Source organism: Monodelphis domestica, chromosome X (assembly GCF_027887165.1).
Source record: "Monodelphis domestica isolate mMonDom1 chromosome X, mMonDom1.pri, whole genome shotgun sequence".
In the NCBI taxonomy this organism is placed as follows: Eukaryota; Metazoa; Chordata; class Mammalia; order Didelphimorphia; family Didelphidae; genus Monodelphis; species Monodelphis domestica.
The window spans coordinates 74737387-74754169 of record NC_077235.1 but is presented as its reverse complement, the minus strand read 5'-3'; the positions used below and the strand labels follow the sequence as shown (position 1 = coordinate 74754169).

Genomic DNA, 16783 nt, shown 5'->3' with positions numbered 1-16783 from the left:
GGTCACCAGGCTTCAGGTTTTCATCCAGGAATGGCAGCAGTAGTCAGAAAACCCCCACAGGCAGCAGCAATTAAGGAGGTGGAAAGGATTGGGAGGGGTTGGGAGAGTAGCAAGGAATGTAGTCTGAGAGACTAGGGAGGCATGGGACACTGAGTCTAGGCAGAGGGAAGGCTGGGAATACATGGGGGGCGTTGGGGGTGAATGGAGGCTGGGGTGGGATTGTTGGGAGAAGATAAGCAGCCTTACCAAGGAAGATTCTAATGACACCATTCATGGGTGCTGGGGGTGGGGGTGGGGTGGGAGTGTGTCACCCTATCTCAACTGAGCTGAACTTGTCTTGTGGTCCCCTCTCCTGGTCCCTCAAGGGCTGGAACTGGATAAAAGTGAGAGATGCCATGGAATGCACTCAAAGCCTACTTGGAGGCTCAGGTCTTAAGGAGAGAAGACCAGTGGCCCCTCATCTCAAGCCCCAGGACACCTATCAAACTGATAGAAATTTGCAACTGGAACCTAACAAACATTAGGACCTTCATGGTCAATGCCTTTAAGCTCAAAGGAGGCTGGACACAGAAGATTGGGGGAAACCTCTCATGATGGAGGCAGGTCCACAAAGACCCATGGGTTTTATTCCAAGGGATAAAGCTGACAAACCACTGTCCTAGCTAGTGGGGACAGCACCCAAAAGAAACCAGTAACCTCCTAGAGTGCTCTCAGGGAGGTGGAGTTCCAGTGTGTCTGAAAGGGCTTGTATGTTGGTATGGGATGGAGGACTAACAGAAAAGAGCCTCAAGGGTCATCTAATCAGACTTCCTCAACTGGTCACAGTAGAGAAGGGAAGCCCAGGCCAGGCCAGGCCAAAGGTTTGGCTATGATCACAGAGCCAGGAAGGGGCAGAAACAGGTCTATGAGTCTAGCTCTCTCCCTCTCTCTGCCCCGCCTCCACCTACTGCCCCCCACCTTTCTCTATCTCTCTTCCTGCAAGCCTAGCTGTCTTACACCTGGGCCTCTATCTCTATCTCCTCCAATGGGCAGGCATCACTGGAGGTCACTTAGGAGGTTCATATCGACTGAATACAGAATAAAATACTTTGCTGTCCAGATGCTGCCTCCACAAATAAAAGAGGCACGGCTGGCAGATTATCCATGAAAATACTGGTTCTTGGAGTCTGATTTTGCCTGGAGGAGTCAGGTGGAAAGAGAAAGGCCATGAGGCCAGAAGCCAGATCAGAGCTGTAAAAAGGACCCCCCAGGGGAGACCTGCTAAAGTCCTGGACCCCAAATATCCATCATGGTCTCCTGAAGCCACTCATTGATTTGAGAAGAGACTGGCAGTGGTGCAAAGAAAAAGGGAAGCCAAATAGAAGAACCTGGAGCCTGTAAAAACCCCTCTCAACTGGTCATATTCCAGCCTCTTTCTTATAAAGTTGGATAAAGAGATGTTGTTGTACCAAAAACCCACACAGCAATACTCACCGCGGCACAATCACCTCAGAGTATCTGACATATTATACACCTCTTCTCCTATGGAGAGGACCAAAGGGGGAGAACATATGGAGAATATAAATATGTAAAGGAATACTCAGGAGGACATATAATGACTCCTCAGGGAGGATGAGCCCTATATACCAAGAGGGACTGTGTACTCCTGTGGAGGAAGACTATCCTTCTCTCCTCTTCCTAGGAGTTGTCACATTCCATATTCATATAGAGGAGTGCAAATCTTTGCTCTATATGAAAGAATAAAATCAGGAATACGAATCACATAATTCAAATAGACAATATCCTACTGCATGGAGGACCGTACAGAGAACCTTTACAGACTCCTAAGCAGAAAGAGAGAGGGACACAGAGAAGAGAGAGAGAGAGAGAGAGAGAGAGAGAGAGAGAGAGAGAGAGAGAGAGAGAGAGAGAGAGAGAGAGAGAGAGAGAGAGAATGGAGAGAAGAGACAGGTAGGGGAAGAGAAGCCCCTTGACAGAAATAGACTGAGGACATATGGGAGATTTCCAACTGGGAGGTTTTAGAGAGTAATGGAAGCTGGATAGACAACTGAGGGTCCCTTGGCATCTGTGCTGGTGTCTGTGGTCCCTTCCATCCATGTCCACCTCCAGGGATGGGCAGCAGCCCCTGGGGAGAGGGAAAGGAGTGGGCGGGAGGGCACAGAGTCCGGGACAGAGTCGGCAGGCTTGCAGAGCTGAATCTAGGCAGAGGGAAGGGGGTGTGCTGCATGGTGGGGGCAAATGCAAGTTGGGGCTGGGTTGGCGGGAGAAGAAAGGGAGCCTCACCGAAGGGGTGCTGACGTCAACACTCGCACGCTCAGCGCCACACCTCCAGCTAGAACTCAGCTCCACTTGTCTCCCGGTCTCCCGAGGGCTGGCAATGGATGGGAGAGAAGAGAGACAAGACAGAGACGCCATGGGACCCAGTCAAAGCCTAGTAGAGGCTCCGCTGCCTAAGGAGAGAAGCCCAGTGGCCACTGAGAGCTCAAGCCCCAAGACCCCTGGACACCCGTCGAATGTAGTTCGCAACTGTTATCCAAGCAACGTTCGAACCTTCGCCTTCGCCTTTGCCTTCGCCTTCACCCCCTTTGGGCTCGCGGGGGGCCAATCACCAAAGCCTTGGGGTTGGGGATGGAGGTTCGGGGCGGGGGGGGGGGGAAGTGGGGGAAGGAAGCGCCGGTGCTACAGCCCAATTCACAAAGACCCATGGTCCTATTCCAAGCTGGCAGCTCTGCACAAAGACTGAACCAACTACTCAGGTGGTGCCCCAAGGGAAAACAGCAGCCAGGCACATTTCTCAGCGCCATGGGGCTTGGATCTGAAAGAGCTTGTAGGGTGATGGGCTAAGAGACATCTCAGAGGTCCTCTGCTCCACTTTCCTCTTTGGAGGACAAAGGCAGGGCAGGGCAGGGCAGGGCAGGGCAGGGCAGGGCAGGTTCTCTGCCAAGATCACACAGTCAGGAAGGGGCAGAGAGACACCTGGGAGCACACCTCTCTCTCTAGGTCTCTTCCTGCCAGCCCAGCTCACATAGCCCCTCTCCTCCACCACACAAGCATCACAGGCTTGACGTCACAAAGAGCGCCCATAGTGACCTCATATTATTCAATACTGTGTTTGGGGCTGTTGCCTCCACACCCACAAAGAGGGACAGCTGCCAGGATTCACAAAGAAATAGGGGTTTTCTGGCAGGCTTGACTAGTAGAATCCAGTCAAGGGAAAGGAAATCAACAAGAAGATATCATGAATACTCACTCATGAAGAATGGCTCAAATTCATTAATAGAGCGTGAACATAGGTGTCATTCCTAAGAGTAGAGAAACAAAACAGGAATACTGAAGAGAGAACAGGAGTACCTTTCAGTTCACTTCCTGTAAAATGGTCATCTATTTCATATGTATATACACACACTTAAGTTTATTGTTTAAGGAAGAGTATCACAAGGAATATACAGATACCTGAGACAGAGACAGAGAGAGACAGAGAGAACAAGAGAAACCTTAAGGTCTCCTGAGCACAAACAGAGAGAAGAATTAGAGAATTAATAGAGCAATAACTTCAGAAAACTTCTACAGAAAATAGAGCCACCACTCAATTCTCTTCAAAAAGAATTGTCCCCTATTTTCAAATTCAGATCCATAAATACTAGTATTTACTGTATATGAAAGAGGATGACCAAGAGTAGGTGGATTGATAGACAGATAGATACCTGGCTAGATGGATAAATTGATGGACAGACAGAAGGGCAGATGGATAGACAGATACGAGATGGAGACATAGATGGATGGGTTGATAGAGATGGATAGCTAGCTAGATGAATGGATTGATGTACATTAGATGGCTAGATGGATCAATACATGAATAGAGATAGATAGATGGATAGGTGGAAGGATGGATAGATAGATAAATAGATAGATAGAGATAGATAGATAGATAGATAGATAGATAGATAGATAGATAGATAGAATAGTGTCATAGAACACTCAAGTAGGCAATATTTTTCTGCTGATAAGATTGAAAGGAAAATCATTAGGTCCTCTCAGCAGGAAGTGAGAGAGAAAAAGGAAACCAATCCCTGCACAGGAGTAGACAGAAAACATATAGGAGCCCTCCTTCATGACCAGGCAACATGCCAGGTTCTTTTTCAGGGGTGACAGAGGGATAGATGGCCAACCAGCTGTGGGTCACCAGGCTTCAGGTTTTCATCCAGGAATGGCAGCAGTAGTCAGAAAACCCCCACAGGCTGCAGCAATTAAAGAGGTGGAAAGGATTGGGAGGGGGTTGGGAGAGTAGCAAGGAATGTAGTCTGAGAGACTAGGGAGGCATGGGACACTGAGTCTAGGCAGAGGGAAGGCTGGGAATACATGGTGGGGGGTGAATGGAGGCTGGGGTGGGATTGTTGGGAGAAGATAAGCAGCCTTACCAAGGAAGATGCTAATGACACCATTCATGGGTGCTGGGGGTGGAAGTGGGGGTGGGAGTGTGTCACCCAATCTGAGCTGAGCTGAACTTGTCTTGTGGTCTCCTCTCCTAGTCCCTCAAGGGCTGGAACTGGATAAAAGTGAGAGATGCCATGGAATGCACTCAAAGCCTACTTGGAGGCTCAGCCTCTTAAGGAGAAAAGACCAATGGCCCCTCATCTCAAGCCCCAGGACACCTATCAAACTGATAGAAATTTGCAACTGGAACCTAACAAACATTAGGACCTTCATGGTCAATGCCTTTAAGCTCAAAGGAGGCTGGACACAGAAGATTGGGGGGAAACCTCTCATGATGGAGGCAGGTCCACAAAGACCCATGGGTTTTATTCCAAGGGATAAAGCTTCAAACCACTGTCCTAGCTAGTGGGGACAGCACCCAAAAGAAACCAGTAACCTCTTAGAGTGCTCTCAGGGAGGTGGGGTTCCAGTGTGTCTGAAAGGGCTTGTATGTTGGTATGGGATGGAGGCCTAACAGAAAAGAGCCCTCAAGGGTCATCTAATCAGACTTCCTCAACTGGTCACAGTAGAGAAGGGAAGCCCAAGCCAGGCCAGGAACTTGGCTATGATCACAGAGCCAGGAAGGGGCAGAAACAGGCCTATGAGTCCAGCTCCCTCCCTCTCTCTGCCCCGCCTCCACCTACTGCCCCCCACCCTTCTCTATCTCTCTTCCTGCAAGCCTAGCTGTCTTACACCTGGGCCTCTATCTCCTCCAATGGGCAGGCATCACTGGAGGTCACTTAGGAGGTTCATATCGACTGAATACAGAATATAATAGTTTGCTGTTCTGATGGTGCCTCCACAAAAAAAAGGCACGGCTGGCAGATTATCCATGAAAATACTGGTTCTTGGAGTCTGATTTTTGCCTGGAGGAGTCAGGTGGAAACAAAATTCCAAGGATGGACACTTAGCAGGAGGAGTCTGAGCAAATCCCAGAGCATCTCAGCATGGCTTTCTTCCATGAGTGAAAGAAGGGGGATGGCCATCACCAGTTGCACCCCAAGCCCAACGAGGGAGAGTAGAGGAGAGCCTTTCCTAAGCTGAATGTGGAAGTCCTGGCCAAGAACTGGCCCACATGGGAGAACTTTGGACAGGCAGTGGTCAAGGAAGGCTCCATGGAAAGGGGCTGAATCCACTAAGAGGACCAGCAGCACTTACTTAATCAGCAGGTCCAAACTTCCTGGGCTTTCAAGGATTGGAAAGAAGGTGGAGGTGATGGGCAGAGCAGAGGGAGGACTTGGATCCTAGACAAAGACATCTCCTTGGGCTGCCCTAGGATTCTAGGGTAATGAGGAGAGTCAGAAAGCCTGCTGCTGCTGCTGCTGCTGCTGCTGCCCCTTCAACAGAGCTCAGTGGAAAGCTGCCATTTCCATTCTTAGCGTGGACAGGTTTGTGGGGCTGTGCCCAACCCAAGCAGAAAGGTTCTGCCCCACCATGCACACTGCATTAGCCTCATGGACCTCAACAGGCAACCAGCCTAAATAAAAGGCCATGAGGCCAGAAGCCAGATCAGAGCTGTAAAAAGGACCCCCCAGGGGAGAACTACTAAAGTCCTGGACCCCAAATATCCATCATGGTCTCCTTAAGCCACTCATTGATTTGAGAAGAGGCTGGCAGTGGTGCAAAGAAAAAGGGAAGCCAAACAGAAGAACCTGGAGCCTGTAAAAACCCCTCTCAGCTGGTCATATTCCAGCCTCTTTCTTATAAAGTTGGATAAAGAGATGTTGTTGTACCAGAAACCCACACAGCAATACTCACCGCGGCACAATCACCTCAGAGTATCTGACATATTATACACCTCTTCTCCTATGGAGAGGACCAAAGGGGGAGAAAATATGGAGAATATAAATATGTAAAGGAATACTCAGGAGGACATATAATGACTCCTCAGGGAGGATGAGCCCTATACACCAAGAGGGACTGTGTACTCCTGTGGAGGAAGACTATCCTTCTCTCCTCTTCCTAGGAGTTGTCACATTAAATATTCATATAGAGGAGTGCAAATCTTTGCTCTATATGAAAGAATAAAATCAGGAATACGAATCACATAATTCAAGTAGACAATATCCTACTGCATGGAGGACTATACAGAGAAGCTTTACAGTCTCCTAAGCAGAAAGAGAGAGGGACAGAGAGGGGAGAGAGAGAGAGAGAGAGAGAGAGAGAGAGAGAGCGAGAGAGAGAGAGAGAGAGAGAGAGAGAGAGAGAGAGAGAGAGAGAGAGAGAGAGAGAGGGAGGGAGAGAAGAGACAGGTAGGGGAAGAGAAGCCCCTTGACAGAAATAGACTGAGGATACATGGGAGCCTTCCAACTGGGAGGTTTTAGAGAGCAATGGAAGCTGGATAGACAACTGAGGGTCCCTTGGCATCTGTGCTGGTGTCTGTGGTCCCTTCCATCCATGTCCACCTCCAGGGATGGGCAGCAGCCACTCGGGAGACGGAAAGGAGTGAGCGGGAGGGCACAGAGTCCGGGACAGAGTCGGCAGGCTTGCAGAGCTGAATCTAGGCAGAGGGAAGGGGGTGTGCTGCATGGTGGGGGCGAATGGAAGTTGTGGCTGGGTTGGCGGGAGAAGAAAGGGAGCCTCACCGAAGGGGTGCTGACATCAACACTCGCGCGCTCGGCTCGGCACCTCCAGCTAGAACTCAGCTCCGCTTGTCTCCGTGTCACCTGAGGGCTGGCAATGGATGGGAGAGAAGAGGGACAAGACAGAGATGCCATGGGACCCAGTCAAACCTAGTAGAGGTTCTGCTGCCTAAGGAGAGAAGCCCAGTGGCCACTGAGAGCTCAAGCCCCAAGAGCCCTGGACAACCTTCGAATGTAGTTCGCAACTGTTATCCAATCAACGTTCGAACCTTCGCCTTCGCCTTTGCCTTCGCCTTCACCCGCTCTGGGCTCGCGGGCGGCCAATCACCAATGCCGTGGGGTTGGGGCGTAAGGGATGGGGGTTAGGGGACGGGGGAGAGTGGGAGGGGAAACGCCGGTGCTGTAGCCCAATTCACAAAGACCCATGGTCCTGTTCCAAGCTAGCAGTTCAGTACAAAGACTGAACTAGCTACTCAGGTGGTGCCCCAAGGGAAAACAGCTACCCAGCACATTTCTCAGCGCCATGGGGCTTGGATCTGAAAGAGCTTGTAGGGTGATGGGCTAAGAGACATCTCAGAGGTCCTCTGCTCCACTTTCCTCTTTAGAGGCCAAAGGCAGGGCAGGGCAGGGCAGGGCAGGGCAGGACAGGGGCTCTGCCAAGAACACACAGTCAGGAAGAGGCAGAGAGACACCTGGGAGCACACCTCTCTCTCTAGGTCTCTTCCTGCCAGCCCAGCTCACATAGCCCTTCTCCTCCACCACACAAGCATCAGAGGCTTGACGTCACAAAAGAAGCCCATAGTGACCTCATACAATTCAATACTGTGTTTGGGGCTGTTGCCTCCACACCCACAAAGAGGGACAGCTGCCAGGATTCACAAAGGAATAGGGGTTTTCTGGCCGGCTTGACTTGTAGAATCCGGTCAAGAGAAAGGAAATAAACAAGAAGATATCATGAATACTCACTCATGAAGAATGGCTCAAATTCATTAATAGAGGGTGAACATAGGTGTCATTCCTAAGAGTAGAGAACCAATACAGGAATACTGAAGATAGAGAACAGGAGTACCTTTCAGGTCACTTCCTGTAAAATGGTCATCTATTTCATATGCATATACATACACTTAAGTTTATTGTTTATGGAAGAGTATCACAAGGAATATACAGATACATGAGACAGAGACAGAGAGAGAAAAGCCAGAGCACAAGAGAAACCTTAAGGTCTCCTCAGCATAAAGAGAGAAGAATTAGAGGATTAATAGAGCAATAACTTGAGAAAACTTCTACAGAGAATAGAGCCACCACTCAATTCTCTTCAAAAAGAATTGTCCCCTATTTTCAAATTCAGATCCATAAATACTAGTATTTACTGTATATGAAAGAGGATGACCAAGAGTAGGTGGATCGATAGATGGATAGATACATGCCTGGATGGATAAATTGATGGACAGACAGAAGGCCAAATGGATGGATAGATAGAGTTGGAGACATAGATGGATGGATTGATTGAGATGGAGACATAGATGGATGGATTGATAGAGATGGAGAGCTAGCTAGATGAATGGATTGATGTACAGTTGGCTAGATGGATCAATACATGAATAGAGATAGACAGACAGATGGATAGGTGGAAGGATGGATGGATAGGTAAATAGATACCTAAATTACTGATTTAGATCACTGAAATAGGCAATATTTCTCTACAGAGAAGTCTCAGTGCCTTGAGGCTGGCTTTTGAAAAGGCTTATAGGACTGGATTCAATGGAGGGCTAAAAGAGGCCTCTGATATCATCTTGCCCCAATTCCCCATTAGCCAAAATGGGTGAAGGAAATCATGAGCTGGCAGGCTAGGGACTTACCTAAGATCACAGTTAGGAAGGTACAGAAATTGACCTGTGAACACAGTTTTCTCTCTCTCTCTCTCGCTCTCTCTCTCTCTCTCTCTCTCTCTCTCTCTCTATTTCTCTCTCCCTCCCTCCCTCCAAGTGTAGCTGCCTTACACCTTTGGTGAAGATCTCTTTCACTAGCCAAGCATCACAGCTTTGAGGTCACTATGAAAACCCATAGTGACCTCATACAAGAGGCAGGGCTGGCAGTTACCCATAGGGGTTTGTGGAGTCTTTAGTTATCACCATAGTGATACGGGAATGGTACATAATATATTATGAATACTCATTGATGAAGAATGAGTCAAATACATGAATAGAGTGAATATGTATGTACTCATATTTATAGAAAAAGAACATAATGCTTAGAGAATAGGAGCACACTTAAATTCTTTATATAAGAATTGTCATCTATTTCATGTTCATATACATAAATACTAATTTTACTTTATATGGAAGAGTTTAACAATTAATATATATCTGAAGTGCAAAATATCATTTCGTATAGAATATTGTAAAGAGAATAAGATGTCATAAACAGGGAATAAGAGTGATAAAGGAGGAGGACCCTGGGATATGAATACACAGAGGCCATATTAGAGCCCTCCTTTATCAGAATATACTAAAGTTAAGGGATTTTTAAAGGGGTGACTGGGGCGCATCTGGACAGACAACTCAACTGAGGGTCACCAAACATCAGTCCTGGTCCCTGGGACCCTCTCCATTGGGGCCCAATCTCTCTAGGGATGGCAGCAGTCAATGTGATACCCTACCTCCACCACCACCCCCTGTATCTCCAAACACAGGCAGTAGCAACTGGGGAGATGGAAATGAGTTGGGGATGGTTTGAGAATGGAGTCAGAGAGTAGGGAGATATGGGGAGCTGACTCTAGTCAGAGGAGAGGGTATAATGCACACTGTGGGCAGATGGAGGATGGAACTGGGTTGTCAGGAGAAGAAATGCAGCCTTACTTATGTGGGTGCTGTCAACACTATTCATGGGCTCTCCTTGGGATGCCACCAAGCCAGAACAAGCTCCGCTTGTCTCTGAGTCTCCCGAGGGCTGGCAATAAATGCGAAAGAAGAGAGACAAGACACAGATGCCATGGGACCCAGTCAAAGCCTAGTAGAGGCTCCTCTGCCTAAGGAGAGAAGCCCAGTGGCCACTGAGAGCTCAAGCCCCAAGACCCCTGCACACCTGTAGAAAATAATTCTCAATTGGTACTCAATGAATGTTCAGGCCTTTACCTTGGAGTCTGCTGGGATCCCCAGGGGTCATTCACATGTGGTGTCGGTGGGGGAATACTTCTGGTCCTGGGAGGTCAATCCACAAAGGCTTAGGGGAAAGATTGAACTAGTTAGCTGGGCACTGCCCCCCCCAGGGAAATTGTTTACCTGGCAGAGTTTACTCAGCCTGATGGGACTGAAGTTTGAAAAGGCATGTGGGTTGGCATGGGATGGAGGACTAACAGAGACCTCAGAGGTCATATGGTCCAACTTCCTCATTGGACATAATAGGTAAGAGAAGTCAAGAGCAGGGCAGGAAGTTGTTCAAAGTCACACAAGGAGGAAGGGGAAGGCACAGACCTGTGAACTGAGTTCTCTTTCTCCCTACAAGTCTACTGTGTTACACCTTGGCCATGGTCCCCAATCAGGCATCACAGGCTTGAGGTCACAAAGAAAGCCCATAGTGACTTTATAAAATAAAATTCTTTGCTTTGGTCTATTGCTTTCACAAAAAATGGGACACGGCTGGCAGGTTACCTATAGAAACAGGGGTTCTGGGCTTCTTTAGTTTTGTCCATAGGCTTAAGTGAAAGGAAAAAAATAAAGAATATATAATGAATACTCATTGATGAAGAATGAATCATATAAATTAATATAGAGTGAATATATATGCACTAAAGAATAGAGAAATAGTAGGGGAATATTTATATAGAGAACTGGAGTATGTTTATATTCTCCATATGAGTTATCATCTATTCCATATAAATATATATAAATATTGATTTTTCTGTAAATGAAAGTGTATAACCATGACTGCATACACACATAAATGTATATATAACTGAAGTAGACAATACTTTTTCTATGGAGGTTTGTATAAAGAAACTTTAAGGTCTCCTCAGAAGGAATTGAGAGAGAGAAAGGACAAGGACCCCTTGGCATGAATAGGCAGAGGCCATATTGGAGCCCTCCTGCTTCAGAACATACCAAGGGCAAGGTATTTTTAATGGGGTGGCAACAGAGGAATGTCTTAGGGGGATGTCTGGACACACAGATGAGGGCTAGCAGGCATTTTTCCTGGTTCCCAAGGCCCTCTCTATCCATCTCCAGGCACAGCAATGGCAGTAGTCAGTCACAAAATCCCCTGTCACTTCCAGACACGGGCAGCAGCAATTGGGGAGGTGGAAATGAGTGGGGGAGGATTTGGAGGGGGCAGGAGCTAATGGAGTCTGAGAGTGTAGGGAGGCTTAGGGAGCTGACTCTAGGTTGGTGTGGATAGAGGATGGGTCTGGGTTGGCAGGAGAGGAAATATAACCTTATCAAGTTGGATGCTGACATCACCAGAGCTCAGAGGGAGCCACCGAGCCTGAAGTCAGCTTCTGATTGTCTCATCGTCCTGTAAGGGCTGGGAATGGGAAGTGAGAGATACCATGGGACCCACTCAAAGCCTGCTAGAGTCTCGACTACCGATGTAAAAAAATAATAGTGGCTACTAACCCCAAGACCCAAGACCCCTGGACATGTGTTGAACTTAGGGACAAAGTTAGGAACTAGTACCTAAAGAACCATGGAACCCTCCCCTCCGATGTCTCTGGGTGGGTAGGCAGTCACATAGGGCATGGGGGTGGGGAGGCCTGGCAGAGTTTCTTGGCCTGATGGAGCACGAATCTGAAAGAGCTTGTAGGTTTGGGTGGGATGGAGAGCTAAAAAAGACCTCAGAGGTCATCTGGCTCCAAATTCCCCATTGGATGTAATGGTAAAGGGAAGTCATGAACAGGGCAGAGTCTTAGCCAAGATTACACAAAGCCATGAAGGAGTGGAAACAGACCTGTGAGCCCCACTCTGTCTCTCTGTCTCTCTGTGTGTCGCTCTGTCTGTCTCTCTCTTTCTCTGTATCTCTGGCTGGCTGGCTCTCTGTGTCTCTGTGTCTCTCTATCTCTGTCTCTGTCTCTGTCTCTCTCTCTCTCTCTCTCTCTCTCTGTCAGGAATCACAGTCAGGAATCACAGGCTTGAGGTCACAAAGAAAGCCCATAGTAACATTATTCAATAAAATACTTAGGAGTTGAGCTGTTGCGTCTGCACAAAAAAACAGGCAGGGCTATCATTTTATTCCTGAAAATAGAATTTCTAGAAGTCTTTAGTTATGGCCAGAGTGTTAAGTGAAAGTCATAAAACAAATCCCCGGCCTTTGGTCAGTCTGGGATGGATACTTAGCAGGGGGAGTCTGAGCAAACCCCACTGCATCTCAGCATGGGTTTCTTCCATGAGTGAAAGAAGGGGGATGGCCATCACCAGTTACACCCCAAGCCCAACGAGGGAGAGGAGAGGAGAGCCTTTCCTAAGCTGAATGTGGAAGTCCTGGCCAAGAGCTGGCCCAAGTGGGAGAACCTTGGACAAGCAGTGGTCAAGGAAAGCTCCATGGAGAGGGTCTGAATCCACTAAGAGGACCAGCAGCACTTATTTGATCAGCAGGTCCAAACTTCATGGGCTTTCAAGGATTGGAAAGAAGGTGGAGGTGATGGGCAGAGCAGAGGGAGGACTTGGATGCTAGACAAATGCATCTGCTTGGGCTGCCCTAGGATTCTAGGGCAATGAGGAGAGTCAGAAAGCCTGCTGCTGCTGCTGCTGCTGCTGCTGCTGCTGCTGCCCCTTTACCAGAGCTCAGTGGAAAGCTGCCCTTTCCATTCTTAGAGTGGATAGGATTGTGGGGCTGTGCCCAACCCAAGCAGAAAGGTTCTGCCCCACCATGCACACTGCATTAGCCTCATGGACCTCAACAGGCAACCAGCCTAAAGAGAAAGGCCATGAGGCCAGAAACCAGATCAGAGCTGTAAAAAGGACCTCCCAGGGGAGAACTACTAAAGTCCTGGACCCCAAATATCCATCATGGTCTCCTGAAGCCACTCATTGATTTGAGAAGAGACTGGCAGTGGTGCAAAGAAAAAGGGAAGCCAAACAGAAGAACCTGGAGCCTGTAAAAACCCCTCTCAGCTGGTCATATTCCAGCCTCTTTCTTATAAAGTTGGATAAAGAGATGTTGTTGTACCAGAAACCCACATAGCAATACTCACCGCGGCACAATCACCTCAGAGAATCTGACATATTATACACCTCTTCTCCTATGGAGAGGACCAAAGGGGGAGAACATATGGAGAATATAAATATGTAAAGGAATACTCAGGAGGACATATAATGACTCCTCAGGGAGGATGAGCCCTATACACCAAGAGGGACTGTGTACTCCTGTGGAGGAAGACTATCCTTCTCTACTCTTCCTAGGAGTTGTCACAATCCATATTCATATAGAGGAATGCAAATCTTTGCTCTATATGAAAGAATAAAATCAGGAATACGAATCACATAATTCAAGTAGACAATATCCTACTGCATGGAGGACTGTACAGAGAAGCTTTACAGTCTCCTAAGCAGAAAGAGAGGGACAGAGAGAAGAGTGAGAGAGAGAGAGAGAGAGAGGGACAGAGAGAAGAGACAGGGAGGGGAAGAGGAGCCCTTGACAGGAATAGACTGAGGACATATGGGAGCCTTCCAACTGGCAGGTTTTAGAGAGTAATGGAAGCTGGAGAGACAGCTGAGGGTCCCTAGGCATCTGTGCTGGTGTCTGTGGTCCCTTCCATCCATGTCCAACTCCAGGGATGGGCAACAGCCACTGGGGAGAGGGAAAGGAGTGGGCAGGAAGGCACTGAGTCCTAGACAGAGTCGGCAAGTTTGCAGAGCTGAATCTAGGCAGAGGGAAGAGGGTGTGCTGCATGGTGGGGGTGAATGGAAGTTGGGGCTGGGTTGGCGGGAGAAGAAAGGGAGCCTCACCGAAGGGGTGCTGACGTCAACACTCCCACGCTCAGCGCCGCACCTCCAGCTAGAACTCAGCTCCGCTTGTCTCCGGGTCTCCCGAGGGCTAGCAATGGATGGGAGAGAAGAGAGACAAGACAGAGACGCCATGGGACCCAGTCAAAGCCTAGTAGAGGCTCCGCTGCCTAAGGAGAGAAGCCCAGTGGCCACTGAGAACTCAAGCCCCAAGACCCCTGGACACCCGTCGAATGTAGTTCGCAACTGTTATCCAAGCAACGTTCGAACCTTCGCCATCGCCTTTACCTCTCGCCTTCACCCGCTCTGGGCTCGCGGGCGGCCAATAACCAATGCCTTGGGAGTTGGGGATGTAGATTCCGGGCGCGGGGAAGGGGGGGGAAGATCCGGTGCTACAGCCCAATTCACAAAGACCCATGGTCCTCTTTCAAGCTAGCAGCTCTGCACAAAGACTGAACCAACTACTCAGGTGGTGCCCCAAGGGAAAACAGCAGCCAGGCAGATTTCTCAGCGCCATGGGGATTGGATCTGAAAGAGCTTGTAGGGTGATGGGCTAAGAGACATCTCAGAGGTCCTCTGCTCCACTTTCCTCTTTGGAGGACAAAGGCAGGGCAGGTGCTCTGCCAAGATCACACAGTCAGGAAGGGGCAGAGAGACACCTGGGAGCACACCTCTCTCTCTAGGTCTCTTCCTGCCAGCCCAGCTCACATAGCCCTTCTCCTCCACCACACAAGCATCACAGGCTTGCCGTCACAAAGAGCGCCCATAGTGACCTCATACAATTCAATACTGTGTTTGGGGCTGTTGCCTCCACACCCACAAAGAGGGACAGCTGCCAGGATTCACTAATAAATAGGGGTTTTCTGGCAGGCTTGACTTGTAGAATCCGGTCAAGGGAAAGGAAATCAACAAGAAGATATCATGAATACTCACTCATGAAGAATGGCTCAAATTCATTAATAGAGGGTGAACATAGGTGTCATTCCTAAGAGTAGAGAAACAATACAGGAATACTGAAGATAGAGACCAGGAGTACCTTTCAGTTCACTTCCTGTAAAATGGTCATCTATTTCATATGCATATCCACACACTTAAGTTTATTGTTTATGGAAGAGTATCACAAGGAATATACGGATACCTGAGACAGAGACAGAGAGACAGAACAAGAGAAACCTTAAGGTCTCCTGAGCACAAACAGAGAGAAGAATTAGAGGATTAATAGAACCTGGAGCCTATAAAAACCCCTCTCAGCTGGTCATATTCCAGCCTCTTATAAAGTTAGATAAAGAGATGTTGTTGTACAAGAAACCCACACAGCAATACTCACCGCGGCACAATCACCTCAGAGTATCTGACATATTATACACCTCTTCTCCTACGAGAGGACCAAAGGGGGAGAACATATGGAGAATATAAATATGTAAAGGAATACTCAGGAGGACATATTATGACTCCTCAGGGGGAATGAGCCCTATACACCAAGAGGGACTGTGTACTCCTGTGGAGGAAGACTATCCTTCTCTTCTCTTCCTAGGAGTTGTCACATTCCATATTCATATAGAGGAGTGCAAATCTTTGCTCTGTATGAAAGAATAAAGTCAGGAATACGAATCACATAATTCAAGTAGACAAAATCATTCTGCATGGAGGATGGTACAGAGAAGCTTTACAGTCTCCAAAGCAGAAAGAGAGAGGGACAGAGAGAAGAGACAGGGAGGGGAAGAGGAGCCCTTGACAGGAATACACTGAGGACATAAAGGAGACTTCCAACTGGGAGGTTTTATAGAGTAATGGAAGCTGGAGAGACAGCTGAGGGTCCCTTGGCATCTGTGCTCGTGTCTGTGGTCCCTTCCATCCATGTCCACCTCCAGGGATGGGCAGCAGCCACTGGGGAGAGGGAAAGGAGTGGGCGGGAGGGCATGGAGTCCAAGACAGAGTCGCAGGCTTCCAGAGCTGAATCTAGGCAGAGGGAAGGGGGTGTGCTGCATGGTGGGGGCGAATGGAAGTTGGGGCTGGGTTGGCGGGAGAAGAAAGGGAGCCTCACCGAAGGGGTGCTGACGTCAACACTCGCGCGCTCAGCGCCGCACCTCCAGCTAGAACTCAGCTCAGCTTGTCTCCGGGTCTCCCGAGGGCTGGCAATGGATGGGAGAGAAGAGAGACAAGACAGAGATGCTTTGGGACCCAGTCAAAGCCTAGTAGAGGCTCCGCTGCCTAAGGAGAGAAGCCCAGTGGCCACTGAGAGCTCAAGCCCCAAGACCCCTGGACACCCGTCGAATGTAGTTCGCAACTGTTATCCAAGCAACGTTCGAACCTTCGCCTTCGCCTTTACCTCTCGCCTTCACCCGCTCTGGGCTCGCGGGCGGCCAATCACCAATGCCGTGGGGGTTGGGGATGTAGTTTCGGGGCGGGGGGGGGGGTAGGGGGGGGGGAAGCGCCGGTGCTACAGCCCAATTCACAAAGACCCATGGTCCTATTCCAAGCTAGCAGCTCTGCACAAAGACTGAACCAACTACTCAGGTGGTGCCCCAAGGGAAAACAGCAGCCAGGCACATTTCTCAGTGCCATGGGGCTTGGATCTGAAAGAGCTTGTAGGGTGATGTGCTAAGAGACATCTCAGAGGTCCTCTGATCCACTTTCCTCTTTGGAGGACAAAGGCAGGGCAGGGCAGGGCAGGGCAGGGCAGGGCAGGGCAGGGGCTCTGCCAAGATCACACAGTCAGGAAGGGGCAGAGAGACACCTGGGAGCACACCTCTCTCTCTAGGTCTCTTCCTGCCAGCCCAGCTCACATAGCCC

The 16783-nt window shown here is 49.0% G+C and overlaps 1 long non-coding RNA gene across 2 annotated transcripts; it reads right to left on the bottom strand.

The window, feature by feature from the left end:
• Nucleotides 1-2638: 2638 nt before the first annotated feature.
• On the bottom strand, nucleotides 2639-16394 carry LOC130456164 (uncharacterized). 2 transcript variants are annotated; one of them, XR_008914733.1, is made up of 4 exons: nucleotides 10190-16394; nucleotides 9914-10004; nucleotides 8022-8073; nucleotides 2639-7146 (listed from the first exon to the last, which is right to left on the bottom strand). It is a non-coding gene; the product is annotated as an uncharacterized LOC130456164 (long non-coding RNA). The 2 variants fall into 2 exon arrangements; XR_008914734.1 differs by having other exon boundaries at nucleotides 2640-6279; nucleotides 7059-7146; nucleotides 9914-16394.
• Nucleotides 16395-16783: the final 389 nt, after the last annotated feature.